Source organism: Vidua chalybeata, chromosome 4, assembly GCF_026979565.1.
Source record: "Vidua chalybeata isolate OUT-0048 chromosome 4, bVidCha1 merged haplotype, whole genome shotgun sequence".
Classification (NCBI taxonomy): domain Eukaryota; kingdom Metazoa; phylum Chordata; class Aves; order Passeriformes; family Viduidae; genus Vidua; species Vidua chalybeata.
Genome location: NC_071533.1, coordinates 18,821,487 through 18,834,260, shown reverse-complemented (window position 1 = coordinate 18,834,260; position 12,774 = coordinate 18,821,487). Strand labels below are relative to the sequence as shown.

Below are 12,774 nucleotides of genomic sequence, written 5' to 3'. Positions count from 1 at the left end.
CACGTCACAACTGTTCTGTAGCTCTTTGAAATGAAGGGAGACCAAGTAGATCAAGGTCAGAAGCCTACATTTTCAGAAAGCTAAATGAAAGGCAAAAAAACCCTCACCAAATTTCTCTACAGGCAAAAAAAAAAAAAAAAAAAAAAAAAAAAAAAAAAAAAAAAAAAAAAAAAGTTTATTTGCAACTGGCAGCATCACAAACCTATTTGGTAGCCTCAAAAAATAGATTTAAGAGTCTAACATACTGCTCACCCTTGGCTTTGTTACAGTAACAAAGAGCTTATAAGGAAAGCTGGAAGGAAGAGCTTTCTGTAAATATGTTGGAAATGAGACGCATGCCCTGCCCTCACATTTTGTGATTCCCTGCTAGGAGCAATGAAGAAAGTCATACTGCAAGAGCAGCCTGGCTGCAGTGGCATTTAGGGTTAAGATAAATCATTCAGAAGTCATTCAAAATGCATCTTTCACTTTGTAAAACATGAGGCAACCTTGCTCCTGAGCGTAAGCGGAAAGGGATGAGCTGAGACTGAGCTGGGAAGCCAAGAGATGGTGTTCCATCACAAAACATTTTCTGAATACCTCCCACAGATCACTGAAGAACACAAGTGTCCTGTTTGGCTGGGAAGTCATATAAGCTTCTGCCTGAGGCCCAGCTTTCCTCGAGGATGGCTTGCTATCAAATTTCCTGATGCCAGCCTGGGCCCTAATGGGCAGTTCAACCCTGAATGGATTCTGGCTTTTAGGGTATAACATTGGTCTTATTATAATGACACTGGGCCAAGTTTTCTCTCATGTAGAAACAGCTCCTCTTATCTCCAATTATGAGAACACCAAGTTATTCAGAACAGTATAAGAAGTGAGGACCTCCTGGGGAACTGCACAGAAAGAACCTCTAAGACTCTATGACTGGCCAATAGCAGACAAAATAGGATTGCAGACTGTGAGTGACACATGGTGGGAAAAAGATAACCCTAATTTAACACCCCAACATTGATTTTCTAGCAGACTCCCTTTTGCTGCAGCTGTGAAGCATAAAAAAAAAAGGGTGCAGCTACATGTCAGGATAAGGCATAGTCAGGTAAACAATACCTAGAAATTTGACAGTTAACATAAATATTGTAATTATCACATGTCGGTTTTGGACTTGTAAATCAGTTCTGAGTCAGGTGCATCAGTTCTGACTTCTCTTTTGACTTGCATCCTATAACAGAATCTGAAGAACAGGACAATCTGAAGAAATCATTTGTGTTGGTTAGACAAGAAAAGGTCTTGATTCAACTGCATATTCATGCTCTTAATTTTGGGTTTATGCTACACAGAAAATAGAAAGCTTTTAAATAAAGAAAAAAAAAATTTAAAGGTGAACACAGCATCAGATACAGTTTGGGAACAAAGAACCAAATGTGCCGAGCCATGCATAGGATGTTGAAACCCAGAAGAAAGGCAGAGGGAACCCCTTAAGTCCAAAGAGTGATTAAAAAACCCCAAATGCATGGGGAAGGACATGGAAGACAGAGGAAACTGAAACAAGGCCAAGAATGCCTGCCAGTCTTTTTCATCTGCTGTATATTGCAAGAGATGCAGAAGCAAAACATCCTGTGGGAAGCAATTGCAACTGAACTCATGGAATACACAAAGAAACATATCCATTGCTTAGGGAGTTTGCAGAGGTGCTCTGTGACCAGGTTCAGCTTTCACACTGCATTTTGCTTGGGCAGATGGGATTTTTAGACAGCCTAAATCTCAGGTAATGCAAATAAAACTGTGGAAATTTCAGGCACGACAAAACACAGGGGAGGAGATGACAGGGGAATTAAAAAAGTAGGGTCTAGTTTGCTCTATACCCTCTACCATGCTGATGGATGGATTTGTTTTACAGCTTCATGGCATAAATACTTCAGCATTCTCCAATCCCACAGCTAGGACCAGATTTTCAAAACTATAGTCCCTCCCCTATTTTAGAAGCTTAAAGATGGAGAATGCCTTTCAAACAGGATTACTATCTGCATAACCTCTTTTGGCCAAAACAAGAGCTAAGCTCTTAAAACCTCTTGGCCCTTTCTGTGAGGCAATAAAGGCCAAGGACTTAAAATTATATTAGAAGAAGAGTGCACGTTTTAAAGAGAATCCAACCCCCACTATTTAGATTGAAAATCAATGATCACACAATTTCAACTTTGCTACTCCAATAGTTAGTAAACTACAGGGTTAAACTCATGTCTCTGAGTTTCTAAATTTCACTCTCTACACTCTAAATTTCAATTTCTAACTACTGGATTTTGTTATTTCCTAGGGTCAAGCTCAAAGTTGCCAATTATCAATGTTTTTGTTCCCCTTAGAGGTAATTATAGCCTACAAGGAAGTTGCTCATTTATCTTTGCTTTGATGAGACAAATGAGAGAGAGCTCCAGGAGTCTCTCTGTATAATGCATATTTTTACAGCTCATTTAACCGTGTGTGTTTTCTTCAAACACCCTCCACCCTCACAACACTCCTAGAAGCCTGAAGGCTGGAATGGGACTCTCTAGAGGTATTTCAGATGGGCCCAAGTGTGGAACCAGTGGTCTCACATACATAGAGGTACTGTCACAAAGTCTAGCAGACTGTTAACAAAAAAATCGAATGTATTTTTCACCCAGAACACCTCTTTAGCTCATTGGCAAAATATGGCATGAGTATCTGCAGGAGAACTGGGTGAGCAGTATGATTTTATGTACAGTTACTTTAAAGCAAAATAGTCCTGTCAGGCAGGATTCCAGTTCAGCTCTTTCAAATTATCAGAGGGAGATTTTGAAGGAGAAATGCTTGATATTCAGGATAAAAACCCCAGTCTAACAGCTTTGGATCAGTAGCAAGAGCACAGTGCCCTTTCACAGCATCTCCTGCACAGTTTTGGGTGCCATGCACCTTTCTCCTCAAGAAAAGGAGAAGGTAATAAAAACACATTAAACCTGTCCTTGGTAAATATCACCTCCTTTGAATGGAAGCGATGCCTTATTAATTTCTAAATGAAGGTTCAGCACATGTTATCTGGCCACTGAACTCTGCCCACAGCAGGTGCTGCTGATAACTAATGGTATATGGGGAGAGCAAGGCTTGAGAGAACTTTACAAAGATGATGTTCCTAAGAACCCTTTGAGTTGAGATCCACATCTGGAGCAGCCAGAGCATGTCAGAAGTCACTGAAGGATCAGGAACTGCATTTGACATGTCCCACCTCTCACTGCTTCAGTTTTGCAGGCCAGATTATCTGGATATAGACTAGGAAGGAATTTCAGCTTCAGTTCTTATCTAAAGTCTTCGATACACTTTTTAATGGCAAGATAAAAATGCCTAGCACACAAAGTGATTCTTTTCTGTCAGATCTGGGAATTAGTGATAAATTCTGATGCAACACCGTAAATAACTCTTTCCATTTAATGATGCTGAGCATGCTAGGCTATGTCAATCATCCCTTGGAAATGAAGAGGAGATGTGATTTGAAATGGCAAGCTGTGTGTGTCTAATCAATAATCTCATTATGTGTCAAGCAAACCAAATTTGATTATCACAGAGCAGCTACAGTCCTCCTCAGTGCAGTTGCAACTCAGTTGCCATTCAAACTCCCAAATTCTGCAGGTGAAACTGGTCAAAGTTTATTTATCTTCCAAATGTGGAGATATCTAGAAGGTCTGTGAGATAAGTCCCAGACTAGTGTAAACCCCAGGATATTCCAACATCTAGTTGGGAAAAAAGAGGCAAAACTACCTGTGTTTCCTTCTCTTAAAAACCTTGTAGCTTTCTACCATTCCTTGAGACACCACTTCTCCAAGCCCCTCAGTGTGTCCTTGCACCTTCTTGCACCTTTGAAATACAAGTAGCTCCAGACCATGGACAGATTCTTCACTTGACCTGTAAAACCAGCAGGATTGTTCAAGCCTTCTAGTTTTGTTCTCCTGAGCTCTACGTAGCACACTCCATCTCACAGATTATCCCTTTTCACTGATCCATCTGCAAAAGATCATATTCTGACCCTAAATCATAACTAAGGGATCTGCACAACAGTAAGCTCTAAATCAAAGGATGACATGAGAACCAATATGAGATCCAAGTATATCCCTACAGAGGATCTGCAAAACTTCATTACATCAGTCAGACCACTCACCTCTTTCCTTGGTTTTCTCCCCTCATTCACAAGGTCATAAGTTGTGAGCTCTGTTCTGCTTTGTTTCTATCTCCATGTATTGTAATGGCACTGGAGGCCTTTGTTAGGTGTACATTCATCAGTTGTGTACACACCATTGTGAGCTGTCCATACACAAGGAGAACTCAGGATTCCATCTGTCAGTACAAAACCAGATTTTGCTGCAAGCTACCATTTCAATAAGTTATTTACACGGGGGGTGGTGAGTCACCCTGGAACAGGTCGTCCACAGAAGCTGTGGCTGCCCCATCCCTGCAAGCATTCAAGGCCAGCTTGGGTGAGGTTTTGATCAGCCTAGTCTAGTGGAAGGCGTCTCTGCCTGTGGCTAGGGAGTTGGAACTAAATGGTCTCTGACTATCTTCCAACCCAAATCAGTCTATCAGTTTATGATTTGTGTTGAATCTATATTAAAAATAATGCTACAAATTCCATAAAACAGTATGCCTATATCTAGCTCCAGCCTGGTTTCAGTAAACACATTATCTTTTTGGAAGCAATACTAGAATTCTTTATCTCATCTTCTGTAGTGGCAACATGGTGAGAGATTTGTGAAAATCAAGGGATAAAATAGGCTCATTTACATTTCAGAGACTCTGTCTGGAAGTGTTTCCTATCTACTTAACAAAAACACTGTTTATAACCCTGAGATTAAATTTTCTTTTGCCCTATATAAAGCATTTAAAAAGCTCTGACCTTTATTTACTAAATTTACTAAATTATTCTTCTAATTAACACTGAATGCTTTTGCCCTAGATAAAGAATTGTTTATTGGATCAGACTAAGATTTAAAGATATGATGACTAACAATACTTTGGGATATAATAAATCAGTGCCTTTTCAGTCATAGGTAGTGAAAAAAGTGTTCCATGCTGTCCTTTTGTGAGCCTCAGTTTACTAGCAAACCTGTAAAGCATCTGCCTTGGATCATCAGCCAGATTTCACATGGTAACCACATGCACAGAGGATGAGGTTTCTCCAGGAGCTGCAGTCCTACAGACAAGCTCCAAACCACCCAACATGCAGCAGCCTCTCTGTCTCTTCCCTTGGCAAAACCAATGGTGAATATGGCTGAAATAGGAATCTTTGGCACCTTGCTGGGCATGCAGCCAGCCAGCAACAAGGACATGACAAACTCCCCTTCTTCAGAGCCCTCGCATGCAAGTCTTAGAATGGCAAATCTCTTTGTGGTGGGATGACAGGAACAATAAACCTTAATCCTTGCCTCCACTTGCTGAGCTATCTCATGGCCTCAGCACCCCTCCCAGCATAGCCAGAAGGCAGGGACAATTTGTGGAAGCAACAGAGCTGTGGCAGGGCCACAGTTACAATTCTCCTGTGACTTAAGGCATATTTCATTCCCACTGCCATATGATTTTTAAAGTTCTCCTGTCCCCCAGGAAATATATTGGTGTTTTTTTTTTCCTTCATCCAAATGGGCATTTTCTCTTATTACTTTCTGAAGTAAAGCTTGAGCTTATTTCAGCTCCTGAAGGGACCAGCTGCCCTCAGGAAATCTCCCACAGCAGATTATGGCTGTGGGAGGTGATGGCTGCTTTTGTTATGAGTGGTATACAGAAGGGGTAGGATCTGTTTGTTACTTCATTCCACAGCTTTTGCCATAATCCCCACTGAATTATGAGCATGTCTCCTTTATCCCTTGTCTTCTTTTCATTCCCTAACAACCTGCTTCTAACAATCATAGGTAAAACCCAGAAGACCTGAGCAGAATTACATTGTTGTGATTCCAGTTTGGTGACATAGCCCTGAACAACATGCTCTGGTGTGAGATAGGTAAGAGCTTAGGAAGTTAAACCTGTGTTGTGCACAATTCAAAGATCACCAGCCCTTGCTGTGTTTTTCATAACAAAACATAGGTACTGACTTTAAAAAGACATTGCACTTCCCAAATAGCAGCCTTGAGAACATCACCCCTGCTTCCTTTGCTAGGTATGGAAAAGAAGGCAAGACTAGACTACTGTGAAGCAGACAAGAGTTTTCCTATTAACAGCAATAGGTATCCAGCCTTTAAGTATATTATTGTTTCTCTGTTCTTTCTTGTCTAGCAACTGCAAGCACCAATACCATTCTAATTTGGACTGGAATACTTAAAACTTCGTCTTTTCAAGGACTGCTAACATCAGCTACTTTTCCTAAGCAATGACCCCTACTGACAGGCATGTTTGATAATTAAAATTTTTCCTAATGTGCCTGGAAATTTTGCCTGATTAAACCTTTTCTCAGAGTCAGACTAAGTCTTCTAAGGAATCAAAAGGAACAGAAGTTGCATTTTCCTCATGCTGAGTTCATTACAAAGGTCTTCATTTAGCAAAGTGCCTGCCAGCTTGGAGTGTATGAGTAAGCCCACTGAGACTAAAAGGATTATTTTAAGCTGGTAAGGCATGTTCTTATGTATCTTGCTAAAACTTAAATGAAGCATGATGTGATTGAGAAGGATCCAGGGGAAGTCCAGTTTGATCAGGTGAAGTGGAAGGTGCAGCCAGACTCAAATCACAAAGTTCAGCCTGTATAGTATGATCACATGAGGGAGGCATGCCACTCTCAGTGGAAGCCACGCTGAAAAGCACATCTGCCTGCATGTAGGGTCACATGCCCTGGAAGGGTATGGCCCTTTTTTAGAACAGTGTAAAGTGCCTTCCAGAGAAAAGTTGGCTTGGTTGAGTCTTCTGTGCCATGCAATATAAAAAGCCTGGGGAAGTTTTTTACAGATCAGCTGACCCAATTCTTATTCAGTCCCCTTACTTTGTTTTCTTCATTGACAAGTTGACCCTTTCCAGTTAGGTTGTACAAAACCTCTAGAAAAGTCCCCACAACATCCCAAACTTCAGTTCTGTAGCATGCTCACCTCAAACTAGAAAATTCAGAAAAAAATGCTGTTATTAAAACAAAAACAACAACAAAAAAGTCTGGAGCAACATAAACGCAAGCTCAGACCCTGCAGCACTACTCCCCAAGCTCTGACCCTGTCAGCACTTTCCTGCTGTGCCTCAGCAAAAGCAAATGAGGACATAGCTGTGGAGTCTCTGATGAATGCCCTGGGGCTAAAGAAGTTTTGCTACTGATTCATTAGCACATTTCTCAAGTCAAGTCAAGTGTGTGAGAAGTGCTGTTCTTCAAGAAGGGGTTCTTTGCAGCACCAGTGGCCAGTATAAGGTCTGACATCACTTCCCAAACTGGAAGAAGAATTTGGATTCTGGTTTTCCAGAAAAAAATCCAACAGAATGAAAAACTTTCCAATCTTTTGCATTTTTTTTCTATGAAGTTTTTCACATCCTATGCTCAGGTCTGTCAAAAGGGTGTGGGCAACCCAGATATCCAACAGGACACTTATCTAACTTTAAATATCCTTCCAAATTTAAGAATTCTATTCTATTTAATGCCAATTCTAGTAGATTCAACTGGGAACTGAGACATTTCCATAAAGATCATTGCAGGTATAAGGTTTAAATACCATTGTATTCCATACAGTGAGGAAACGGATAATCCTATTCATCTAGCTTTGCCTTATCAACTTAAATAGGTTCTCACGTACCAGGCATCTTCAGTAATTGAGTAGTGAAATTGCAAAGTACATACATTATTAATGTTTCTAGGAATAGACCTAGCACTCCATAAAAGAGAGGGAGTAAGATTTCAAGGTGGTGGCACAACTTGCTTTTTTTTTGCGTTGAAGCACAAACTGCTTCAACAGCAGTGAAAAAACACATCAAGGAATCCAAATACTCTGCTAAATAAGAGAAGCAGCAAGCTAATGTACTTAGAATATGGAAATATCCCAAAGCACAGCCCAAGAAACAAGCTAGACATTTTGTAGAAGGTGCCATAGTTAGAGCTAAACAAAATATACAGCATACCCAGAGGCATGAATGAGAGATTCTCACTAGGACATCCTACCTCCTCCCCGAGATGTTCAGTTGCATTACACTGGCTAAATCCCACATCCATAAAACCTAACTTCTGCACAGAGTAATTTGTCCCCAGTGCAAGGCAAAATTTCTCAGAAGTGGGCATCATGCTTGTTGTTGTGACAAGGAAAAGAAGCTGGTGCATCTTGATAGCACCTTATGGAAGTCTTAGAGTAACTGGAGTGACTGATTTCTCTTAGAGTCCAAGGAAAGCACACTTTTTACATAATGACCTTTCTAACAACAACCAACCCAGTAATTCACCCTGTATTTTACATACACCTATCAATGTCACCAAATGTTGTTTTGCTCTTCTATGCAATAGAAGTCACCTAAAAGTGCCACATTCTACCTCCATATTAAGTATTTTCAACTTTATTCTAGGATATTCAATTATTTGGAAAAATAAAAGGCTTTACTCCAGAATTGGGCTTGTGCACTCAGTACACACTGCATTTTATACTATAATACTAGAATCCACATTTGAACAGGTAAGAAAGTTTAAAACCACAAGCCAAATCTCCTGTGGGTAGGAGCCATTAATATCTTTCAGCACTGTTAAATAATGTTGTAATAATTTGGTGTTTGTTGAAGGTGCATGGAAAACAAAGCAAGCCAAACAAGTTGTTCAGTGAGCAATGAAACCAATGAATGTGGGTCTCCCATACCTATAAGGTGGGTGTTCCAGGACATTACCTCCTGCACATCCCTATACCTCTTTTTCTCTTGGACAAAAGTCTGGCAGAAGCTATTGTATGCTGCGGCTCATCTACAGCAAAACTCATGCAGATAACACTACTCAGTACAAGGAAGACAGCAACAGAGCTGACTACTGTCTAACAAGATTTAAAGGTTAAATTTAGTTAATTTAATGCCCTCAGCAAGTGCATTAATCTGCATAGCTCACCTCTTCCATCCACCCGTTTTCAGAAATCCTATAAGAACCACAATGGCCTTAAATATCCATCTTTCCAGGAGATTTTAAAATTATTGAAAGAATTGTCTTGAACTTCTCCCCTATGAAACAGATTAAAAAAAGAAATCAGGACTAAAGAACTAGATACCAGCTACTTGAGAGCCTGGCAATCATCATCTTCTACAAGTTAACTCATCTTCCCTTCATCATCTGTTAATATACACATATGTGCACATGCACACACACATTTTCTTCTCGTGGCATTTTTGATACCTTTTCAGTGCTGATATAATATGAAACCTTCCATTTGTTTATGGCTTAGAAGTTGCTTCTAAAGTGAAAAACTACTTGCCTTTCCCTAACAGAAAAATATATTTGAGGTGAGTAACACAAAAAATAATTCATGCACTTGGAAAATTATAACTGTGTCAGTTTTCTCTTATAGAAGAGAAGAAAGTGTCTGAACAAAGTCAGCCAGTTAAACAAAAAGGTTTATTGATTCCAGGATTACTTTTTCATTTTTGTGATTGAATTTGGTATTCTGGGAAAAAATCCTGAGAGACTGAGGGAGGGAAAAACCCCCCCAGACATAAAAACCGAAACAGGAGAAAAGAAAGGTAGGTGCATTACCAGAGCATTTAAAACATGGAATGATTAAGTGGGAGAAAAATTATAAGGGACAGCCAGCCTCTGTCAAGGGTCCAGACTCAGAGAACAGCTCTGAAGCTGATTAGGAAAGAGCTGAAGGACAGCAGAGGAGATGGTTCTAAGCTCCTGATTTTCTGTAGGAACTGATAAGTGATGTGTCACCACACTGCCTCCCACCTCACCACAGGGTACAAAGAGCCTCCAGAGGGATCTCTTCCACTGATAGGAGGGAATGGATGATCCTTATTGTAGATTACCTTCACTATCTCAAAGTCAAGTCTCACATATTTTTAGAAAGAATGACCAAATTCCTTTATTTGGCCCTTCCCATTCCATGTCATATTCACTTTCCCAAAACTTAAATGTATTGTCAAGAAGTGTTGCCACTTCTCAGGAAAGGGGATTGCTCTTTAAAGTTCTCAGCAGTGCATAGGTTGAAGTTATCAAGAAGGAACCAAAATTTTGTTGCCCGAGTGTCAATAAGACCCACATGGCAAAGATTTTTCAAATCTTCAGATCCACTTATGGAAATCATTGAGGAGTCTAAATTCTACTGAAGATTCCTATCTACTGAATATTCCTGCAGGATATCTTTAAAACTTGCTTGAGCATGTCCAGAGGAGGGCAACAAGGCTGGTGAGGGGCTTGGAACACAAGCCCTATGAGGAATGTCTGATGGAGCTGGGGGTGTTCAGCCTGGAGAAAAGGAGACTCAGAGGTGACCTTATCACTCTCTACAACTTCCTGAAGGGTGGTTGTAGTCAGGTGGGGATTGGTCTCTTTCACCAGGCAGCAAATGACAGAACCAGAGGGCACAGTCTTAAGCTGCACCAAGGGAAACATAGGTTGGATATTAGGAAAAAGTTTTTCATGCAAAGGGTAATAAAAGTACTGGAATGGTCTGCCCGGGGAGATGGTGGAATCACCATCCCTGGATGTGTTTAGAAAAAGACCGGATGTGACACTTGGTGCCATGGCTTAGTTGAGGTGTCAGGGAACAGGTTGGACTCGATTATCTTGAAGGTCTCTTTCAACCTTGTGATTCTGTGATTTAATTTCAGGTAGCGGTTAAAACATGGGCCATGGGCTAGCATGGAAAGATGGCTGGGAATATTATAAGGTTTTCCAAAGCATCCTACCCAGTTCTGTGCTTTCATTTATCCCTTCAGCCATTTTCTGCATCCTTTACTTACAAATCTTTTCCTTCATACTCCTTACTGGCTGAGGTGGATCTTAAAATTATAACTCTTTACTCTTGGGGTCAAATACAATTTATCTGTACTGCAAACTTTGGTTTGGTTTGATTATGTTTTTTTTTTTGTGCTGGTTGAATGTAAAGGTTTAAAGAAGATATATGGAGCAGAGCTTGACATACCAATATATGACAGCTGGTTCCTGGTAAAAAACTCCATCAGGTCCTCGGTTATGCCCGTTGGCAAAGAGCAAAAAGACAGCAATGAGCTTCCAAAATACAGCATGTGGATTTAAAGCCATGAAATTCACTCTACTGCTGCATACTCAGAGTTCTGGGGGCATGCAGTATGTCAATTATTTTCCCTGACCAGCCTGCAAAACAAGCAGTAATCCCTGAAACGCTCCAACACTGTACCTACCTGGCCCCCACTGCAGAAGACAGCCAGGAACATACTGTATAGTACATTCCTACAAACCAGTTTATTTATAGCATAATTAGCAGAGCACAGCTATTGTGAGAACACAAATGAAGCATATGCAAATCACCGTCTCCCTCCAAACTCAAAGGCCTCTCTGCAGCCACAGATGTGTGTGTAACACAATAGAATCAGTCAGATGGGATGAGCCACTTGAGTTCACAGGCAGCAGTTCCCATCAGAGCATTAAGATAACATGGGAGATATTCTGAATGGAAGACAAGTTACAGAAGAGCAGCAACTACACTACTAAAAATATTTTTCAGTAGACATAGGCCTTGCTATCCTTGGCCCTAGGACTCTCTTGTAGCTTATAAGAAGGGTTTAGCTCATGTTTAAGCCTAAATTCTTCAATTTCGTCCGAAAGGCAAAGAACTTGGTCACAATCATGAGAGTTTAATTAACAGTGGAGATGTGATGCCAAGATTTTGTATAGCATTCATAAAAGCACTCAGTTCTAGTGAATTTTTCTTCTCTTGCTAGAGCTGATAAACCCACAACAATGGACCATAAAAATGAGCAAATCTCCTTTCCCAGCTAGTCTGGCATTTACATACAGCTGCAAAGATAGATAGCGAGAAAGTTTAAACTTAGCTGGCAAAAATGTCAGGTCTTTCAGCTCTGTATCTCTATTACATCAAATACAAACAGCATTAGCGCCTAGCTGTGCCAGTCCTTGGAAAAAATGCAAGTATTTGGGTGAAGAAAGATTGAGTAAATCTAAGCCTGGACATGTCTGGAGAAATTACAATGAAGCAGGAGAAAAGGAGAAGTCAGAAATAACTTTTAAAGGCTTGCTTTCACCATGTATCACAAGCTATCAAGAGATAAATCTTGTTTTACATGTGTCTGATCTCAAGATCACTAGAAGCTGCTTTCTGAGCTTTTTATTGATGAATCCTTCTCCTAACTACAGAGGACAAAGATAACACACCCACCCTCAAATAGAGATGGGCAAGAAAATCTCCCCACTTCTTATCAAGTATTAGTTTAAAAACAAATACTACTGTCATGCTTCTACCCTCACAGCCTCCAGAACCAACACCTTCCTACAGTAAAAGTCCCCTAAACCAGCTCAATGTTAGACATTCCATAATAACCTAATATTTCTTTTTGCCTTTGCATTTGAAAACAGGATATGTAACTTTTAAGAACCCATCTGGGCCAAAACACCTTCAATATTTAACAATACAGGCTGAATTTTTCTTCTTTTGATTTGCTTGTAGTGACTTCTGACTCAATACAGAAACCAAGGAAAGGTACCAGTCCCAGGGCCAGTTCTTTCTTTGGGGGAGCCCTTTGCCCTGCATGATCAGAGCAGTTGTGCTGCATAAAGAATTAACACTGATTCTTCATGCACCTACTGTCAGGATAGCAACTTGCTGTAAACAGAGTTTTCTTGACAATTTGTTAATACCTGTGAAACTACCTCCT

General features: G+C 40.3%; 1 long non-coding RNA gene across 1 annotated transcript; it reads left to right on the top strand.

The window, feature by feature from the left end:
• The first annotated feature begins 4,341 nt into the window (after positions 1-4,341).
• LOC128787633 (uncharacterized) lies at positions 4,342-8,783 on the top strand. The gene is made up of 5 exons (XR_008430762.1): positions 4,342-4,460; positions 5,886-5,974; positions 6,131-6,197; positions 8,491-8,597; positions 8,701-8,783. It is a non-coding gene; the product is annotated as an uncharacterized LOC128787633 (long non-coding RNA).
• Positions 8,784-12,774: the final 3,991 nt, after the last annotated feature.